Source organism: Ctenopharyngodon idella, chromosome 3, assembly GCF_019924925.1.
Source record: "Ctenopharyngodon idella isolate HZGC_01 chromosome 3, HZGC01, whole genome shotgun sequence".
Taxonomy (NCBI): domain Eukaryota; kingdom Metazoa; phylum Chordata; class Actinopteri; order Cypriniformes; family Xenocyprididae; genus Ctenopharyngodon; species Ctenopharyngodon idella.
In genome coordinates, this window is record NC_067222.1 from 53547955 (window position 1) to 53560024 (window position 12070).

Consider the following 12070-nt stretch of genomic DNA (forward strand, 5'->3'; position numbering starts at 1 on the left):
ATTTGAATGACATTTTGAATTTGAAATGTGGACATTTCATGAGTCCTCATATTTAAAATAGCTTTAAATACATACTAAAGTTTTATTAAAAATGTAAAAATGCAAACAGTTTTGTGTGATGGGCATGTTTAGGGATAGGAATAGTGTAGGGGGAGAGAATGTACAGTTTGTAAAGTATAAAAACCATTACGCCTATGGAATGTCCTCACTAAGATAACAAACAAACCTGTGTGTGTATTTACACCACACCCTTGAGACGCTGCAGGACTGTGTTCAGAAGTGTAACGGCGGTGCCATGGGTGTGGACCTATAAATCTAGCGGATCTCCGCTGTTCACAGCAGTCTGACTAGAGTGTAACGGTCATCTACTTGACCTCAGCTACAGCAAGAAAGATGAACAAAATCATTTTCGGCTTCTCTGCAGTCGTTCTGTATTTCGCAGCAGGTAAGATGCTTTTATATATATATATATATATATATATATATATATATATATATAATATATATATATATATATATATATAGCCTACTGTATAAAATAGTAGATTATTTGTTTGAATATTTCTGGTCAGTTTTTTTTGTGTGGCGAATGAGCTGCTTTCATTCCACATCTATTCAGTCATTGTGGAACGTGAATCTGTGATAAATTTAGAAGCTGTGGTTTATGAGTCATTCTCATCCGTAATATTGCTGTCAGTGATTCGAGCCTACACCAAGCTTCCAAAAAGAAATACTCTTGATTTTTAGAACTTTTTATATGTTTATATAATTATATTTATTTTTCTATCATTATTTTTAAACTGGTATATTTGTAGACAAAGGTCTCAGCTAATGAACATTTCTGAAAATGTTTTTCTCTAAAAATGTACATTTATTCACTTCAGAACTTAATTTGTTCCATCAGACACATTAAAAAGCATATTTGAATTTGATTCATCCAACAGCAGTATAAAGTCTTCAATTATGTAATAATGGTATTAGTAAAGGAGCTAAAAACAAAAAAAATAAAACATTCCTTAATTCTCTAACCTTCTTTTTAATACTAAACATATATAATCAACGTTCTTAGGTAAATCAGACATGATATCATGTAGTTCAGTTGTTGTTTTAATATTTAAACACAATGAATTGAAAAATGAGTAAGACATTTCTTTCCAAATTGACACAAACCTTCACCTGACGGTGTTAAATACTGACAGAGTTGACAAAGGTTCAGCTGGGGCCAAATTTAGAGTAAATGTAAATAGAATCATGGAACAACATTAGAAGAATTCCCCATATGCAAAAAACATATTAAATCACATCATATAGACTTTTTGAGAGCACTTGTCTAAAGGAGTTGACTTACTTTTTGTATTGTTTGATATATTACAGATCTCCACCTTTCAATTTATATTTTTGAATTTGTTGCATTTTTAAACACTTTGTTCGGCAGTTTTACATGTAACCTCATGCTGAGGACAGGCTAAATTACATGTACATGTAAGTATAGAGCATGTATTTGAATAATAGTAACAAAATTATTTAAAAATAAAAGCAATGAATGTCCTGAGTGTCTGAAGTATCGAGATTTCCTTTAGATGTAACATTTAAAATATTTTTATTATGATTAATTTATTTTTGAACATAAAGCAGGCTTTTGTGTGTAGGACACGTTTTGTCCCTTGATTATCTCAATAATCAGTGCTATGTTAATACAATTTGTAACATAGAACGTTATATCGGGAGGTCTGGTTCATTCTTACCCATTTGTCGATGTGTTCATGAGAGAGACAGGTTAGTTGAGGCAGAGAGATCAAACCAGTTACATAGGAAAACTTGGCTGAACTTGCCCACTAAAGAACCCGTCAGTTTGGCTATAGACCACAGTTGTGAATCTGAAATAGTATCTGTCATATCTCTGCTAATATTTTGTAGAGTAGAATGGAAGTTCATTTGTGTTTTGCAGAGAGAATATAGAAAAGAGCACATAGTTTCTTTGTAGTTTATACTTTCAAAACTTGGATACTGTTAGATTTTGTAATCTCACTTTAATTTTTGGTTTTGGTGCCTACTCCTTTTCTTGACTGAAGTGTTACTGAAAAGGAATAAAAAATGAATCTACCCCTAACTGCAACATATCACATGCACACAACAGCATAATTAATTATAATATTTTAATAAGAATATTTAACTTCACCTCGGCTCCACTCCAGGGGCGCAGGTGCTTCTGTCTTGATCTGTGCTCACGATTTCATACGGACAGGAAATTGATTGTACGGCAGCGTGGGTATTGTGTTCCCACAGTGTTTCAACGCAGCACGAGTTTCCTTGAATGGGAATGTCTAGGTTAGGTATGTAACCTTGGTTCCCTGAAAGGGAATGAGATGCTGTGTCACTCTGCCATACTCCCGGTATGCCTGCAAGCGACTAGAAGCTAACACTGTTTGGTCTGGGTTAACTATAGTTTCCTGGTCGCTGACGTCACCCGTCTACGGCATTCCGTCAAGACATTGGACAGATTCTATACGCACTACACGACACAATCACGCAGCGGCATTCCCACAGCGCTTCGACGCAGCATCTCGTTTCCTTTCAGGGAGCTAAGGTTACATACGTAACCGAGACGTTTTCCCAGGAGGTCTCCCATCCAGGTACTGACCAGGCTCAACCTTGCTTAGCTTCAGTGTTGGGCTACAGGGTGATATGGCTGTGCAAATAACTCCAAAATCTCAGACAAGTTATAATATAACAGATATATTAATTACAACTATAGTAGATTTCTGCAAGTTTACATTTTACGTGCAAGCTTTGTCACTGTGCGCACACTGCTGTTTTGTCCATCATTTAACGCCATACATCACGAACAGTTTGATGATCCATTTTGCGAGTTATATTTGCTGTGTGAACTTCTGTATTATGTATGCCTCAGTTTACTGGAATGACGGCGAGCTTGGGGGCAAGGACCACGAGCTCATTTGCATTTAAAGCAACCCACCCACAAAAACGGCTTTATTTTGCTCACACCCAAACGCTATAATAAATGATCTGTGGGGTATTTTGAGCTGAAACTTCAGACACATTCGGACACCAGAGACTTAAATTACATCTTGTCAAAAGGGACATAATAGGTCACCTTTAAAAGTACATATGCTCCATGTAGTTTCTTAATTAATATGAAGTCACAACCTGCATTCACAATAAATATAATTTTAATTGAGTTTAGCGTGTCACACTGCAGAACACTATAGGTGCTTCTCAATACATAAATTGATGCTGCGTTGTTTGCTCACTCTAATATCCAGCTCAGGCATCACGAAGAAGACCTTTTATTAATATTATAGTTATAGACTACTTAATAACTTTATAATTACTAAGAAAGTGTTTGGATCGCTTTTCCAATTCAATCACCAAAGAGAAGAAAATGTATTTTATTGCATAATAATTAATGAACATATTATATAGTCATAGTTCTGATATTATATAGTCAGCAAATGAACTATATACTGCAGCATATATTTGCAGCACTATACTTCATATATGCAATATACATTGTATTTAGTGAACCAGACTTCTTCTGCTCATTGCTATGAAAATCCACTCATAAATTTAGTGCCTGATGCTGCTCATAATTTTCAACCTCTGAAACGCAAGCTCACCACCTTTTGTTTTCCATATTTACCAACTAGGTTGGTAACCAAGAGTCTGTTTATTTTGGGCAGTATCAAACAACATTCGGTTTCAAATAAATATTTACTGTAACCTCCACCCACCCTACTGTCGGTGAGAAAATCTGCTCTAAAAAAGATTACATGATCATACGCCTGGAAAACAGGTTTAACAGGGATTAAGAAAAGAGAGACATTTCACAGAAAAGAGGGAAGAACTTTTTTAATTATCTGACATGTCACAATCAGGTCTATGCTTGGTTAGATCTTACAAAACCAAAAATAAATCTGAAGCACACTCTGTTTGTGTAACAGAGTATTTAATGGCTCAGATAATTAAAGCCTTTTCACCATGTTTACCCTATTGCCTTTATCCTACGGTATGCTTTTGTTTAATTGATTCATGTTTCAAAACCCTGTTAGTGAACTGTGACAGGAATTAGAACTTGAAAATAACTATTTCAAATATAACATGGATCATTCAGTATATGATATGTGTAGCTACTTATTGCGTAAGCTTGAGTAAGTGTGTTTGGATGGGGGTTCGTTTGCTATAGTTGGGTTTCACATTTTCTTCAGAATTGAGCTTAATCAGATAAAAAAAAGTCCTTAAAGGTAAAAATGATTCATAAATATGGTATTGTTTTTGTACACTTTTATATTGGGAGTTAATTTCTGTATATTAAAATATGATATGCTTTATATAGATATAAAGATAAACACGGGTGAGTGAGTGAGTGAGTGTGGTAGATCGGAGGGGTGACCGTTTTAATCCTTAAAAGCTTTTAAATTCCATCCAGGGTGTGACCGAAACCCGCCTGTGTAGATTTCTCTCTCTCTCTCTCTCTGTGTAATACAAAGGGTATATTTGTACCTGTATGTGTTCCAGATATTAAAGAATGTAACCTTAAAATGTTATCTCATTTAAGAAATGAAAATTCTGTCAACATTTACTTACTTACTCAATCAAAAAGGAGACATTTAGAAGGAATAACCTTTTTTTCATATTTGGGTGAACTATTATTGTAGATGAACTGTGCTTCCAGTCAACTACATGTTTAAGTTTTGTTTAATTCTTCATCCCTCTGTTGCTGTGAATGACGTGTGTACTGTAGTAAAGAAGCATGACTCGCACACTTCTGAGCTAGAGCACACACTGAGAAGAGAAAGGGTTGAGAAATGGTGAAAATGTTACTTATGTTGCTGATTAGATCAGAAACAAATCTGCAAAATGGTGCATTAATGCTCTTACCTTACCTTTCCAGTAAAACAGCAGATTCAGAGAACTGTTTATTACTTTTTATACTGAAGAAACTTATATGCCTTTTAAAAAAAGATTTGAATAAATTCCATGAGGGGTACCATGTCACTAACAGCTTCAAAAGTTTCATGAATCTGCTCTCTCTCAGTTCAGGCCCTGGAGTGTTATGACTGTAAACTGGGATTCGGGAGTCTTTGCTTCACAACCAAAACGACATGTGATGCTGGTCAGCAGTGCTTCAGTGGATTAGGGACGGCTGGTAAGTTTATTCTGTTCAAAAGCTGTTGAACACCCTCATTTTTTTTGAAAGACGTAAATGTTCATTAAAGAGTCATTTTTTGCATCTCCTTAAATCGTAAGATTTAATATACTAAAACTGAGTAATTAATTTTATTTTGGGGATTTTAATTACTTGTTACGCTTTCCAGGGTGAAGAACATTGTTAATGTTCGCATATATTTTTTCTGTTCTCAGACATTTTTTGAATTATATTTTAAAGCTTAATCTCATCTCAATTTCAGCTGGTGTTGTGGATATTAAGATGAAAGGATGTCTCGAAGTGTCCAAATGCAATAAAACTGAACAGGTGAATTTCCCGTCCAACTCAAGCACACAGATATACAAGATGACGAAGACATGCTGTTCTACTGACCTGTGTAACTCAGCTCTGGGTCACTTCTCTGCTGTCAGCATGGCCTTCACTACCATCACTTCTGTGTTCATGCTCAAATTCCTCATTTGAGGAGGATTATTTCATCTCACACACGCACACACACACACACACACACACACACACACACACACACACTTTTGTTTTTGTGAATTGTGGGGACATTCCATAGGTGTAATGGTTTTTATACTGTACAAACCGTATTTTCTATCCCCCTACACTACCCTGACTGTAAACTGTATTTATTAAACAACATGAGACAGTGCTTTTGAGCCGTGTGATTCTTTTACTGACTATTCTTCTGCCAGGCATAAGCAATCAACAGATGATCAGTCCGACACACAAGTCAACTTAATCAAACACAGGGAGTGTCGAACCAAATCCACCACAGTATGTTTGTTGTATTTATCAGAGTATAAATGGACACAAACTTACCAGCTCACTCCCCTCATGCAAATGAGTCCACTTTCGAACAAAGAAACCCTCCCGCCAGAGAATTGCACCTTTCTTATTGGTCAAGCCAAAACTCAGATGTGTGACTTCTGTGACTTATTAAAAAGCCCCCACGCAAATCATTGTCTCTTTTCTGGCTCTTCTTTGTTTCTGATACTACGGACTGCTCACGTGAGATCCCACCCAGCTCCAGGCCTCATTCCCTTCAAGCCATGCGCAACTTCCTTGACAACAGGGTCAAATTAATGGCGCAAGTTATCGTCATTTTCCTAATTCAACGCTGAAGATACTGATTACAACTTCAGCACCATCGGACTAAACCATTTCTCCTGAGCCTGCAGATCTGGACACTCCTCAACAGCTAAGGCATTTGCAAGTATCGTTTGAACACTAAACAGATTTAGTATTAAGATTGTGAACTCCTTTGTTAACAAAGGTGCTTTATAGGGAGAAACTGATGGTTCGTCCAGCTCGTTAAATGAATCTTTTCATCGTTTCATTACCCTGTTATGATACGGTTCAATTAATTTCCACTCTCTCATTTCCTATGTATGCATGATTTGTATGTTTGTGTTTGTTTAGTCTAGCTATGTGTTCGTGATTTAGTTCAATAAAACTTGTGTGCACATTCTTGTGAGCTGATTCTGATCTGCTTATAAATCAATGTCACTGATATGGATTTGATCACAGCTACTGAAGAGAGTTATTTTCTGAAGAGTTGATAGGCGATCAATACTGAGTGTTCACTGGCCGAACAGACTAATGATTGTAATATTAATTCAGCTACATTAAGTTAATTTGATTAACTGACTTGAATATTAATGATTAATTATAACAAATTATAATTAATTATTCATATTTCCCTTTTGAGCTAATTTGCTTAGATTTATATGCTTTCATATGGTTGTCAGGTTTGTTGTTGTTTGATGTTTTGAGGAAATCAATAAGGAAGAAAAATAAATCACCAAATATCTATATTTCATAGGTGTTTACATTTACTGCAAATTTGGAAAGTGAATACAGAAGCATTGGCCTGTTTTCAGAAGAATAAAAGGAAAAAAACAACAACAGTGAATAAAATACTAGCGTAACCTTTGTAACAACATACAAGAAAACACATTGTGTTGTTTATGAAGCTGTTTGTGTAAGGGTTTGAATTGTGTTTTGTTCTGAAGAGTGTGTAAGTTATTGTGTTTACACTAGATAAATCCTCCTTTCTGTTGCTATTTTAAAGCTTTTCAAATAAATGTAAAAATTGTAAAAATTACTGTTCATTGGCTCAGCCCATCAGGCTATATCTGCCAACTGTGTAAGCAGCAATGGAAAATACAATAAATTAAATTGCCAACAAAATTGATGTAAATAAAATCTAATTATTTCATATGCAAGTTTTAGGTGATAAATTACTTTCATAACTGTACTTACTAGCTGAAGCGGCTAGTCAGCCGTTATAAATGTTTATCGTTTAAACAACAATCAATACACTCATCAATGAAATTGACAAATTGAGTGGGTGTAATTCAAATACACAAAAATGAAATTAATGAATTGGGCTGGAGTTTCTCAGACATTCAGTGGCAATGGACGAAGCATATATGAATATTCATGAGTTTCCTGTTTCATGTTAAAGTGACTGAATATGAGAGGTGTGCTTGAATAAAGATACACAGTCCACATATGTCACTGTTAGCCGTGTGTGAGTTTTATATATTTTCTGCTGACGCATGTTAAAGGGGTGGTTCAGTGTTTTTTTTCTAGGCTTGATTGTGTTTTTGGGGTGCAGTTTAACATGTCTTGATGCTTTGTTTTTTTGAAAAAGCTGTATTTTTCATATATTTTACCTTTATTCTACACCTCTGTTTCCATTGTCATTTGAATGGCTCGTTTGACTTCCTGCTTCTATGATACCACTCCCTCCGAAATACACAATGTGCTCAGATTAGTTAGTTGGCCCAGTGTATCGTGATTCGCTGAAGCGTCCGGAAACGGCACACTCCTAACCATTAGTTGTTACGCGCTTCGGTGGAAATGTAAATAATAGCATCTATATTGCTGTATCAAATTGAGCCCGAATCAGACCCAGATGAAGAGGGTCAAGCAGAACCTCTGCAATCGCGGCTTTTAAAGGACGTTTATGAATGGTTTTTCATTTAGTATTTGTGTCAAAGTGTTTAGATATGCTGTCACTGCTGTTTGTTAGCTTTCAATATACGGTTTTATCCTGATTAAAGCTTTACTGTAGCTGAATACACGACTGAGTAGTAGCATTTCTGTAAAGGTATCGTTTAATTTATAGTATGAACAACTGTTTGTCTGTGAACATAGACGTTTGCTGGTGTTTGTAGAATTTAGCTAACTGGCTAGCGAGTTGGTCTTTGTTTATGTCCCTGATGCAACCAAAAGTAGCAACAGAACTATACGTTTAAAAGACATGTACAAACAATAAAACGTACTTACAGTTTAAAGCCAATAAACAGCAGCTTCTGCTTTTAAAGTGGGAACTGCTACTTGGGTAAATTTGGTTTTATATCCGCACATTTGGACTTCCGCGTTTAAGAACGTTCTAATAATGTGCAATAAAGTAAATGTTTGCAAATTCTGAACAGCGACATGATATTTACAACCAACAACTTTAACCCTACAACATTTTTCACAATCGATCAAAATGGGCAAGTATTATTTTTATGGTATACTTACTTGCGAACGTCCACTGAATGTCCAATGTAGTGTACAAAGTTATTGTAGCCTATGCGGAAGTCCGAATGTGCGAATATAAAACCAAATTTACCCAAGTGTTTGCACACTTCTGAACTTGTCTACATAATGATTATCGCATGTTCATATTGTTTGTTTCGTTAGTTTAGTGTTTATTAAACTTAATCAGTGCAAGCCTATGTCATCCAGGCCGCTGCTAAAGCTTATGTTACTTTTCTCAGCGCTGGTGGGCTAAACCAATCATAGTTATCGAAGTAGAGCAACGCTTCAAATTTTCCCGCCCTGACCTGTGGTTGGACCATGTCGGTTAAATGGCGCTCATGTAAACAGGACGCTGTCAGTCAGTCACCGCTGTTTTCTCGGGGAGATTCGGAACCGCTAACGGTTTTTCGGTGAGGTGGTTATTATTGTATTTGTAATTATTATGGTATTTAGTTGTATCTATTATATTGTTATTAATTTCAACATATGTTATGATGTCAAAAGGCTAATTAATACTTACCAACAACTTGCTGACAAAAAAAACAACTTAAAGCCGACTTAACGAAATAAAACTTTAAATATGTAAAAAACGAACGCGTAATTAATAATAAACAGGAACGCTATATATACAAATGTTAGTATTTACAGATTACTGAGGTAAATTGCGAAAGAAATGTTGAGGGGTCAATAGGTTGAGTGTACTGTAGTAAATCACAACGGTCATCTGATATGAATGAATAACGGTAATCTGATACAAATGGTTTGTGGTCACGTGATTTATGAATGGCCTCGCGACGTGTCACTGAGCTGGATGCAGGAACAACCCCAATGGCACGTAATGAGCGTTTAGTAATGTTACTGTAATGATGGGTCGACAGAATGTGGATCCATTTGCAGCTAGTTTATTAAAAGGACTTACAGAGTAGACAGGGCAAAGGCAGAGGCATAAACAGTAACAGGCAATGGTCGAGGCAGGCGGCAGACGAACAGAATGAGGGTACAGGCAAGGATCAGGGCAGGCAGCAAACAATCACAGTCCAGGAAACAGACAAAGATCAGGGTAGGCAGCAAAGGGTCGCAGGGAATAAACAGTCCAATCGGTAACAGGTAAACAGTCCACAGAAAAACGCTCAGAAATGATCACCACGGCAAATCAAGACTTCGCGATGTGTGTGTGTGTGAGTGTGTCTTATATAGTGTGAGTGTGATGCGGTGCAGGTGTGTGTGCAATCAGTCCCAGGAATGAGGGCCCATGGGAAACGTAGTCCGAATGAGAACTGATCAGTATTCCGGTGATGGCTCCCTCCGGCGGTCCGGAGGAAGGGCCAAGGGAGCCACATTCGTGACAGAGCCCCCCCCCCCCCGTGAGCGGCTCCAGACGCGAGGAAGCGGACGCCAGGGTCTACCACGTGGTCGAGGGGCCGGTCTCTCCGGGTGCGTCCGATGAAATTCCTCTGTGAGTGAGGGGTCCAGGATATCATCCGCATTGACCCAGGATCGCTCCTCCGGGCCGTACCCCTCCCAGTCGACTAAGTATTGTAGTCTCCTACCCCGGCGCCTGGAGTCGAGCAGCTCTCGTACTTGATAGGCTTCCTCGCCTTCAATCATCAAGGGTGGGGGGGAGCAGACCTCGGCTCCCTCTGGCTCCCCTCTCGGACCCCCGGAGGGTTTCAACAGCGAAACATGAAAAGTGGGAGAGACACGGTAATTAGCAGGCAAGTCTAAACGAAATGATACTGGAGTGATTTGTTTGATAATTTGAAAGGGCCCTACAAACCTGGGACTGAGTTTTCTGCATGGAAGTCTTAGCCGGAGGTCTCTGGTGGACAGCCAAACCCATTGTCCCACGGCGTACTGGGGATTGGGACGTCGGTGACGATTGGCCTGCATCTCCTGCCTTCTTACGGCGCGTTGTAGGTGATGGTGAGCTTGGTCCCAGGTTTCTTCGCTTCTTTGCATCCATTCAGTAACAGACGGTAGATTGGATGGTTCCCCAGACCAAGGAAATAATGGAGGTTGGAAGCCCAAGATGCATTGAAAGGGCGTGACACCAGTGGCAGGTTTCTGTAGGGAGTTTTGGGCGTACTCCGCCCAGAGCAGATAACGGCTCCAGTCAGTCTGGTTGTGCTGGCAGTAGGTGCGTAAAAATCGTGTTAATTCTTGGTTCATGCGCTCTGTTTGGCCATTGGATTCTGGATGGTACCCTGAAGTGAGGCTGACGTTGATATTGAGATTTTTGAAGAAGGATGACCAGACTCGAGATGTGAACTGTGGGCCCGTCTGATACAATGTCCTCGGGTAGTCCATAGAAACGGAACACATAATTGCATAGAAGCTCAGCTGTTTCGAATGCTGTGGGTAGCTTGGCCAGTGGTATGAGTCTGCATGCTTTTGAGAAACGGTCGATGACAGTGAGTATGGTGGTGTGGCCCTGGGATTCTGGGAGATCCGTGACAAAATCAATGGCTATGTGGGACCAGGGACGTTGAGGAATGGGTAATGGTTGTAACAGTCCAGCTGGCGCTTGGTGTGAAGCCTTGGAGGTTTGACAGGGTGAACAATTAGTGATGAAGCGGGTAGTGTCGGATAACATGGAGTCCCACCAGAACTGGTTTTGTAGCAGATGGAGAGTGGCTGTAACACCCGGATGACCAGAGCTTGGGAAGTCGTGCACGTGATGAAGTAGTCTGTCCCGAAGCTGTGCTGGGACGTAGGTGCGGTCCGGCGGGCATGTTGGAGGAGGAGCGGTCTGTTCGTTGGCATGTGTGATCTCTGTGATAATGTCCCATTGAACTGGAGCCAGCAGTAAAGTGTCAGGGATTATGTTCTCTGCGTTCTCTGTCCGTTCCACCTCCTCATGCTGCCGTGACAGCGCGTCTGCCTTGGTGTTCTTAGAGCCTGGTCTATAAGTTACCGAGAACTGGAAGCGTGTGAAGAACAAGGCCCATCTAGCTTGCCGTGGATTTAGACGCTTGGCGGAACGCAGGTATTCCAGGTTTTTATGGTCTGTGAGAATGGTGAACGGATGTTTTGCTCCCTCCAGCCAGTGACGCCACTCCTCCAGTGCTGCCTTCATAGCCAGTAATTCCCGATTGCCCACATCGTAATTACGTTCAGCCGCCGACATTTTCCTTGAATAAAAAGCACACGGGTACATCTTCTCTGGGTTACCTTGGCGCTGAGAAAGGACGGCCCCAATGCCCGTGCTGGAGGCGTCCACTTCTACAATGAAGGGAAGTTCAGGGTCTGGGTGACGGAGAATGGGGGCTGACGTGAAACGCTCCTTTAGCTTCTGGAAAGCCTGTACTGCCTCAGAGGACCAGATGAGACGTGAGGACTGCC

At 39.3% G+C, this 12070-nt stretch overlaps 1 long non-coding RNA gene across 1 annotated transcript; it reads left to right on the forward strand.

Moving 5' to 3' along the window:
- On the forward strand, positions 1 to 5458 carry LOC127508968 (uncharacterized). The gene is made up of 3 exons (XR_007929047.1): positions 1 to 445; positions 5062 to 5167; positions 5430 to 5458. It is a non-coding gene; the product is annotated as an uncharacterized LOC127508968 (long non-coding RNA).
- Positions 5459 to 12070: the final 6612 nt, after the last annotated feature.